This window comes from Amblyomma maculatum, chromosome 6, assembly GCF_055883805.1.
Source record: "Amblyomma maculatum isolate TAMU_Amacu chromosome 6, ASM5588380v1, whole genome shotgun sequence".
Classification (NCBI taxonomy): domain Eukaryota; kingdom Metazoa; phylum Arthropoda; class Arachnida; order Ixodida; family Ixodidae; genus Amblyomma; species Amblyomma maculatum.
The window spans coordinates 100,732,714-100,742,842 of record NC_139349.1 but is presented as its reverse complement, the minus strand read 5'-3'; the positions used below and the strand labels follow the sequence as shown (position 1 = coordinate 100,742,842).

The following is a 10,129-nucleotide window of genomic DNA, read 5'->3' as shown; positions in this document are numbered from 1 at the left end:
TCCGGCGGTCCACAGCGGATTAGGGGTATCGACATGCCTGACCTTCTAGGTCTAGGCCTAGAAGAACACCTTCTAGGCCTAGCCCCAGAGTACAACCATCTGCCGAGTGACTCTTCAAACGCCCCAGTTCGCAAGGTCTCCCAAGCCATGGTACATTCCGCCTCTACGCTGGTGACTCCTCATAACACCAAGGTGCCGGAGTGCTTCCGCGGAGATGCGGCGTTTGAAGGTGTAAGACTGGCTCGACCAGTTTGGACGATTGGCAAAGTTCAACCAGTGGAGCGCGGACTAGAAGCTTTATAACGTTTATTTTGCTCGTCAGGATAGTGCGATAATTTCGTTTAAAAACTACGGTGCCAGCTTATCTACGCGGAACGACTTCCACCGCCAGCTGCTGGACACTTTTCTGAGCACTTATCAAAGAAGCAATTAGCTGCGCCTGCTTGAAGTGCGCGTCCAGAAGCCGAATGATAGCGTACTTGTGTTTGCGGAAGACATGACTCGCCTTTTTCGCTATACCGATGATTGAGCTAAGGAAGCTACGGCATCTCATGCGCGGTGTCAAAGAGCAGGCGTTTGCTGGTTTGGTGAGTAACCCACATAAAACTGTGAGTTCGTCAAGGACGCTACAGCTATAGAGCGAGCCCTCCAAGAGCGGTGCCGCCAGTACAACGGACCATTCAACGATGCTTTGACGACTGTGGCGGCGCTGACTGCAACCGATAGGACCGCTCTTCTCATTTGAGAAATGGTTTTTGACAAACTGCATAGAATTGCTGAAGGCTCAGTCACCAAAAGCCGTCACAGAAGTTGTGAGGAAAGAACTTCGGTATGCTATGTCATCGTCTGCACCATACCCCGTCGACAACGCGGCAGCCATTTTCGAGCCATACCACGTGCCACAACCCGTCAACTACACGGCCGCCATTTCTGTACCTTACCACGATCCGCAACCCGCGAGCTATGCGGCAGTCTTTCGTCGCTCGCCGCCAGACAGCGCTCAACTGAGTTCATCGAGCGGTACAGGGAGATATGGGCTGGGCATCTTTCGAAGTACGGGAAGTTTACAGTAAAATATTATACGAGGAACGCCTGAGGAAATTGGACAGTAACAAATGGGAAGCTAAAGTATTTAAATACCTATACCTAAAAAGTGTTGACTCACAATGGAGGAAAAGAACTAGGAATCATCTAACCAGTAAGTATATGCTGGTCACAAGGACGAAACAATAAAGAGCGTTAAGCAACAGGTGAAAAACACACAAGGCAAAAATTGGATAAATTCGACGGAAAAGAAAAAGAGTGTGGAATTATACCGAAAGTGGACAAGGCAGATCAGGAAGGAAGCTTTCTTTTATAACTCAACAAGCAGTGCCCTGCTTTTTGAAGCTAGATCAGGGCGCCTTAGAACGCGCAGCTACAAAAAGAAATTTAACAATGAAGAGACGCATGTGCAGTGTGTGGTAACTCCACAGAAACAATTGAACATATTATACTCTAATTTAATGGTATCCACCCAGAAGCCGATGCAGGCGCTGTCACTCTTCCTGAAGCTCTGGGCTTTAGAGATAACACTGGTGGGGTGAATAAACCGGCGGTAGAAGCTAGCAAAAAAAAAAAAAAAAAAAAAACGACTGGAAGATTGGTGGCTTAAAAGCAGAAAAGTGACATACGGTTAGCAATGTAGAAACAAAAATTGAATAAATGGAATGATGGTATATTTAACCAATCTAAAACAATAATTAAGGTATAGGGAGAAATTTGAGCATGATAGCTACTGCTACCACCTCGTTTAAAAAAGGACGCTCCTATATTCCATCCACCCATCCAGCCATTGAAATCATATTGAAATCGAAGGGTCGTTTCAGGCATGTTCTTCAGAAGGCATTGCCAGAGCAGTGGTCGCGGAGGTCGCCGTGTTGGGGGTGTAGCTCAGTGGTAGAGCGCTCGCTTCGCATGTGAGAGGCCCCGGGTTCGAACCCCGGCATCTCCAGTGGTACTCATGTCTTTTCTTTTAAATCTGGGATACGTGGGTTGTGGGGAACTAAATTTTTCTCCCCTTCGGCCACGCTCCGAGAAAGAGAAAGAAATTTTTTTTCGAAAAGCTGGTCTTGAGAACTGCTTGACAATCAGATGCGTGGTGTCCTTATTACAGGCTCGAGCCGCTTCTAGAACGTAGTCTTCCAAGGATACCTGCAGTCAATTCAGCCTCCCGTTTACCCGTCGTGGGGGTGTTGTGGTTACGGCGCTCGACTACTGTGCCCAAGGATGCAGGCTCGAATACCGGCCGCGGCGGCCGAAAAGCAAGGCGGCCGTGTGCTGTGCAATGCCAGTGCACGTTAAAGACACCGAAGCAACTCGGTTCTTCATTGAGAACATTGTCCTCGGGTATGACAGACACTCCGGCACTCATTATAACTGATAGAGGAACTGATTTACGGCCGAACTTTTGGACGCCGTTCTCCACCTCAGGGTTACCAGTCATCCTAAAACGGCGGCCTATCACCATCAAACAAATGTATTGACGGAACGCCTCAATAATCCCAGACATGATTTGCATGTACGTCGATGTGGACCACAAGACTTGGGACGAAATTTTTTCCTACGTAACATTCGCCTTTAATAGCGGATTAAAAATTAACAGGAGTATGAGTGCGACGCTACAATCTTCGCCACAGACATTTAATGTACAAACCTGGAGACAAAGTGTGAGTCTGGACGCCTATTCGCCGCCGTGGACTCTCCGGAATACTGTTTCGGCCTTTGTTTTGAGACATTTACCCGACGTAACGTATGAGGTAGGGCCAGACAGGGTCTCGACATCCGAGCGACGCCAGCACCAAGCCGACGTCGTCCAGGTTGTACGTATGAAACCGTACCACTCGGACTGATATTGACCTCCTACTTCCTTTTTTTGTCGTCAAGACGGCGCTCCATGAGGACGGGGGAAAATTCCGCATGAAGAAGACGCCAAAGATGACGATTGGTACTACGAGCGAGAGGCTGAAAGAGAAGGAAGTTTCAACAAAGGACTCTTCCCGGTTGGCCATTAAAAACTCCAGAACAAGGCAGTAAGATTTGTTCTTAGAAATTACAGCCGGAAACTTAGCATGACAGAAAGCAAACATGAACTTAGAAGAATTAAGAGCTAAAGAACCGCAGAAGAAATGCTAGAGTAAAATGTTTTCATAACATTTATAGCTCTAAAACAGGCATCAACCGCGAAAAGTATATCCAGGCATCAAATTATATATCGAAGCGACTGGACCGCGATTTGAAGGTCAGGGAATTTTCTTGTAGGCGTGACGTCTTGCGTTACTCTTTTTTGTTGGAATTGTCTGAGAATGGAACAGTTTGAGGTCAAGCACTGTGTATATACCGATGAACGATGATTTTCACCATGCATTGAAATAATATGTAAACTCATAGTTAACGTTTGTAGCCCCCGTGCTGTAATGCCCTACGGGCGACGCAGGTATCCAATAAATAAATAAAACGTTTTATCGTTAGGTACTTTTTGGGGCTCTATCGAGGCGCGACATTATTCTTCAGCTTTAAAACACCTTTAGCAGAGCCTGACACGAGGTCCAAATAACGTACATTCAAGAAGGAAGTGTTGTTTAGATACCCGCTTAGCGGAAACTTCACGTCGTGCAAGACATCCCGAATTTTTCATGCGTCATGCTAAAGTAATTTAAGTTCTTAAGCCATGTCGACGATGGTCAGCCGCTAATTGTTTTGTATCACATCTTGCACGAATGCAATGACACCCTATGCAGTGTGGGACGGGAATCAGGAGCTTGTTGTGTTGGTCTGTGTTAAAGCTAACTTCTGATGCTTCCCTGTAAATCAACAGCCTGCTGAAGAAGCAGGCAGGTAACACCAGCCCTTTGTCTTCATTTCACGACTAACAGCAGCTGGTTTTCGAGCTTTATTACTTTAAAAAAGGCAAATTATCGCACTCCATCCACCTCAGGTGCACGCTTCCAAGGTCGCGACCATCTTGTGTGCTCTACGCTGGAGAAACTCTTCCCATGTGCTAATATAAACGGCGACGCACTACCTCATCGGAAATAAGAAATATCATCTACAGAGCATAAAGCTGTAAGGCTTGGCTGGTATTTTGTATCGCCCTTTTAAGTCATACCGCTACTTAGTTCGGCCGCACGGCACTGCGTCTGATTAAAGTATTTCTAGACACTCTAGGCTGGCTGGCCTCGCCGCCTGGCCGCGCTGCTCTCTCCGCGGTACTCTACCTTCACTCTGTTGCTGTAAAGCTGGCGTCATTTATGGAGGCTTCTAACAACTTCGAATAGATACACCTGAGGATGCGCTTTACTCCACTTGGCTTCGTAACATTGAAAGTAGCCAGTTAGGTTACAAACGTGTTGTCAGTAACGATTGTCAGTGGTATACATTGTTTTAAAAGAAAACTAACAATAGCAAGCATCAACTCAATTTCGCTGCTTATGAAGATAAGGCACGTTTTCGTTGCATAGGTGCCGCTCCGTGCATGGCTAGCAAACGTCGTGTAGCATATCCTGCGGTGCATTTCATAGTTTGACTCGTGCACTGTCGACAACGAGGTGTACAGATTGTTTTTTTCTTCTTCATTTTGATTATTCTGACCATAGCTAAATGTACCCTGTGGACTCTAACTAGGAGCAGTTGAAGGCCGTTTAAAAGCTTTTTTTATTTTGTTTATAGGGCTGTGACGTCCCGAATCGACTCAGGCTATGGAGACGCCGCAATGGAGGACTCCAGAAATTTCCACCACCTGGAGTTCTTTAACGTGCACTGACATCGCACAGCACACGGGCGCCTCGCTTTTCGCGTGCATCGAAAAGCGGCCGCCGAGGCCGGGATTAGATTCCGCGTCCTTGGGCACAGTAGTCGAGCGCCTTAAACACTGCGCCACCCCGGCGGGAAATTGAAGAAGCCTTCTCCTGCTTCTGTTTATACGTATGGAAACAATCGTTTCTATCGGCCATTACCTCTATATGTGTACTTGTCAGCGTTCCTGTTGGAATACAAACCACGTGGTTCTTCTCTTAGCTGGCGACCAACGTCTCCTCTCCTCAATGCCTGCCTGTTCTTCATAGTATTGAACACCCCATTAAGCACGAAGTGGAAAGCGCACACGCTTGCAGCAACACAATGTGAGCATGTGTTGCAGAGCCCTCTGCACTATACGGGAAATGGAAATTGATGTGACGAGCGTGCTCACCTGACGCAGCATCCTGTTACGGAGCGCTTGAGTCTCTTTAGGCAAACGGAGAACTATCTGCAGGCATATGTGGTTTTTCCTTGCAGAGTGTGGCGCTATTTGTTCAGGAGCGCGACGAGGCCCGTAGTCATAAAGCGGGCCCTCAAGTCTTGCACGCATGTCTGATAAAAGCATTCACGCAAAGGCACAGACTCCCCGGAGCGCGCAATCTCGAGCAATACAGGCCCCTTTCTGCGAATATACCGCCACCAGCCGTGTTGTTTTTCCTACTCTCGCTACCGGCGGAAGTCAAGGAAGGCACCCCACAGGATCATTTGCAGACGCTTCAGTGCATACCGTAAGAAGATGACGTGCTCGGAACACTCGTGATAACTACCGCCGACACCCAGAGCGTGTACGTAAATCTTGCTCGGCGCAGAGAGATCTGAGAGAGAAAAAATGTGTCTACTTTACTTCTGCCTTGGTGCATTTAATTCAGTCAGAAGTCGTTACTGTGTGTTTTGGGGATTGTTTGTGGTATAGGTGACCTCCACTCCAGAAATTTGTTATAGCCTCTCTTGGAGGCACAAATGCTACGCAGTGTCCCTAGCGCCCTCTCCAAGCGTCACTCATAATCTGCCAAATGAGCGCTGAAAGACGCTATACAAGCGTTAGGTACACTTTCTTGCCTAGTGGCAAGATAACCGCCCTGCGCTGTACCTGGTTTCACCTCCGCGCGTACACCGGAATAGGCGACCTACCCTCCAGCAGTTTTATTATAGCCTGTTTGGGAGGCACTGATGCGCTGCCGTATCCTCGCCGTTCAAGCGGCGGTAGGGCCCGGGCCACAGAGGGCTCCGGGGCTCCCGTCGGGGGTCATATGATTTTCTATTCCGTCAGGCCACTTTCACTAATATTTCAAGGCAGGACAATCAGTATAGTCTTGGCATATACAGAACATTTACCCCTATATAAAATATCTGAAGAATGTTTGACATCCAAGTTGCGCTCAATATATTCGTGAGAACGACATTCTTTCCTGTTGTCTTCAAGTGCACTCTCAGGAAGGCCTTTTTTTACAGAAAGGCCCCGTGGTATTTTGAGGCACGCACAGTCCATCCGGTTAAGCATTTGCTGAAACTGTTGTGGACATAAATAGGGGGGGGGGGGGGTGCAATTAGGTAGCCCAGCCGATCGTCTCCGGAGAAACTGCGCGCGTTGTTAGGTCAGACCCACGCAACGGCGTTTTCTCGGAACCTCTAAAAAAAAAAAAAAAAAAAAAAAAAAAAAAACGGAAGAATTCAGCCTCCCTGTGGTGAGGCAAGTACTTTATACAATCATGTACAGGGATGCAACTGAAGAAGGCAGCGCCAAATACCCCTCAGAGGAGGCACTCCAGATAAAGGCGCCTACACTTCTCATCCTCTCTTCGCACTACATGTCCTGCCCATGTCCATTTCTTCTTCTTAATTTCTACTAGAATGTCGGTAACTTGAGTTATTTCTCTGACCCACTCTGCACGCTTTTTATCTCTTAATGTTACCCCTACCATTTTTCGTTCCATAGCCCTCTGGGTTGTCCTCAACTTAAGTAGAACTCTCTTGGTTCTACTTAAGTTGAGGAAAACCCGCGGTTAATCCCATTTTACGTGAAAACCTGCCAGTCACCTGCACTTCTATGCTATTGGTAACTATGGCCTCATGTGAACCAATCGACCGGAGGGCGTCCAAATTTGAGGGGAATTCGTCCCAGCCTTCATGAGTTGTATCCGACTATATAGTAAGTGCTAGTGGCTTATTTTTCTTATTTCAAAATTTTCGACGCACACTGATTACACAAATGGTTGCCTAGAAGGGTGTCCCCTACAACAGCTTCTTGCGGTAAAAGCAAATAAGGTTTCTGCATTCTACTACTGAGTGTAACTTGCGGCCAGATCCGATCGATTGAGCCTGCTGCGGCTCAGTTCGTACCGTGACGAAGTGCAGAAACGCACCTGTACTAATATTACGATAGTTAAGGTCTATTCACACTTGCGACCAGAGGAGAGGAGCTTGCCACTACCGATACTTGCGACTGTCGCCTTCTCGAAAAACGAGTTGGGAGTAGGAGAGCTGCTGGGTGATGACAGCGAACGTCGGTAGCAGCCGCTTGCCAGACACTTCAGCTTTTTCAGGCGAGCCCGTGCGCCGACGACGAATAGACGGTGTCAATATAAAATGTCGCGCCTGCGTGAAAACCCAATTTCTCAAAAGTTCATGGTACTTACCGGATAGTCCGAATATATTTTCAATCTCCTCACAGGCCATATCCTGCTCCCTGCCTTTGAATTCCGGGTGCCGTTTGTTGAAAAGGTAGGGGTATTCTTTAATTGCATTGAGAAGGTGCTCGATCGAGTACTCCGGGACCTCGCTGATTGGTGAAATGGTTTGCGACTAGTAGTCGCGCGACTGAAAATTCGAGCAGTGCCCGATCGGCCCGCGGCAGTCGCTTTTCGACCGATGCGACCATTTGCGACTGTCGCTTTTCGACCAAAACGGTCGCGCGACCGCTGCTAGTCGCAAGTGTGAACGGGCCTTTAAGCATCCTCATGTGTTCTGCTTCAGCCGAAGCCATCCACTACGGCATCTGTTGTATAGCCGATGTCAGTAAGGGTTGACATGTGCGCGCGTTAGGCTTAGGTCGTCCAGGATTATGGGACACATTGCATTTGTGAGACAACAATATGATATTACAAGGTAGACTGATATGCACATGTTGATGAGAATGGTCTGAACCTTTGAAGCGGGGCTAAAATTTGCGTTTAAAGGTTTTTCTGCACTCGCAGAAGGTAGCAAAAATTGCCATTGAAAACCACTGGGCTGCGTTTTTGAAAATAATTGTTGCAGCTATGGAATATTTTAAGGTACATTTAGTAAACGTATTGGTATTAAACAATCTAAGCTTCAGGTGCGTGGCAAAATTTTGCTTCCGAAGTTGGCCCTGCACTCACAATAAGTAGTTATGGATCCATAGTAGAACGAGTGAAAGAAGATGGCTACACAGTATGAAGCAAAAGCGGAAGCAAAAACGTATTTAAACCCCTGCCAGTGATGATCGCGCTGCCCAGACGAAGACAAGTCTACTTGTCGAAACGTTGGCTCTACTTGCGAACTGAGGCCCCCCCTACCCTTGTTCGGTGCTCCTCACATGATGAGTAGTTATGTATTTCCATAAAAAAAAAAACTGATTTTATTTTTTTGAACTGTGAGGCAGGTGCTCGATTCTGTAATATATTTTAGGAACATATTTGTGGACACGGTCCAGGCTTCGGAAGAGTCCAAAATTTTGCTTTATAACGTTTGTGTTGCCATCAGAAAAGTAATGGGTTTGGTGTCTGAAAATTACAGGAAGGAACTACAAGCCTGCCGAGGGAGGATTACGAATATATTAATAGTGATAAAAAAAATATGGTCAAAACTCTTTTCAGAAGCTATCCAAACCTTCTGGGTACTACTGCGCACATTTCTGCAGTAATACCGAGGAGGTACAGACATGAGTTCTGACACAGGCCCCGCCACCCTCTCCGCGTCCAGAAGAAATGGTTGAGGTTTAACTCTGCCAAACCTAAATAGGCGAAGCGAAAGCGTCGTTTTGCTTAGTTTTGCTTTGGTTGGACTTAGGTTTACACATCGGCAGACATGGCTTAGCAACGATTAAATTGACGAGACTATGACTATGGAGTCGAGGACGCCATCAGCTACAAGAGTGAACGCGTGATGTATCTGCCGTCAAAAGTCAAGTAGTGGTATACATCACAGCGGGTACCATATGGTTAAGCTATATAGCCACACTACGACCTCTGGCTTGTTGAAAGGCAAGCAGACGCCCAAGATTACCTTGGCTAATAGTACATTGTAATATTGTAATATTGTAAATATTGTAATAGATAAGATAAGAAGGACTAAATATTGTTTGAATTCAAACAATATTTAGACCTTCTTATCTTATCGAGTCATGCATGGTTGCGAATTGCACCAATATACACGAAATGCAGCTGCTGAACATGTTTGCCCCAGAAAGGCGATAACTTCGTGTTACTGTTGCTAAGCTTGTTTCCACGAAAATTCGATCAAATGGTCAGCTGTATAATGCGCACTTTTTCTGTCTCCATAGTTTATATTTTTGCATGTAAAGCGACAGCATTAAACTCTACATCATGCGATTTTGCATCGTGCGGTGATCGAAGGGGCTACGACGTCAAAAGATCACGTCACCAATCACTTCTTGGACGCGAAGGCGGTGACAGATTATCGCAGTGCGAAAAGCCATAAATGAGAATAAATGGGGAGCCCATAACCTGGAAAGAGCGCGAGAACCGGTTTGTAACAGTTTCGTCGTAAATAAAACGCTAACAGTGACAACTTTGTTTATGTATGTAATCGCGGACACACACTGCAGTACACGTTGTTCCGCAAGGTTCAGTGCTTGCTCCTTTGTTGTTTAATATTTTTGTAAACGACTTGTCCACTACTATCAAAATGGCACATATGCTTCAATATGCAGATGATATTGAGTTATTTATGCCAGTTCCTGATGTAGAAGGATGTGAAGCGTTACAAGATGATATCTGTAATGTTGAAAAGTGGTGTACTATATAAATGGTCTTATTTCAAACTCGTCCAAGACGAAGTTGTTTCATTTACAAGGAAGCACGTTGCTGTAGACTTTTGTTATTCTGTTGCCGATGAAAGACTGAAGAAAGAGAAGAGCATTCGGGATCTCGGTGTTTACGTGGACTCGTGCTTGAGATTTTATGAACATGTTAACAATATTATTAATTCTGCTTCCTCAGTTGTGGGTTCATTGTAAAGATTACACGCGGATTCAGTGATCCCCATTGTATGATATGTCTGTTTTGTTCACTTTTGTGCTCCCTAAGCTTGA

At 46.2% G+C, this 10,129-nt stretch overlaps 1 non-coding gene across 1 annotated transcript; it reads left to right on the top strand.

Moving 5' to 3' along the window:
- Positions 1–1,921: 1,921 nt before the first annotated feature.
- TRNAA-CGC (transfer RNA alanine (anticodon CGC)) lies at positions 1,922–1,993 on the top strand. Its single transcript has one exon. It is a non-coding gene; the product is annotated as a tRNA-Ala (tRNA).
- Positions 1,994–10,129: the final 8,136 nt, after the last annotated feature.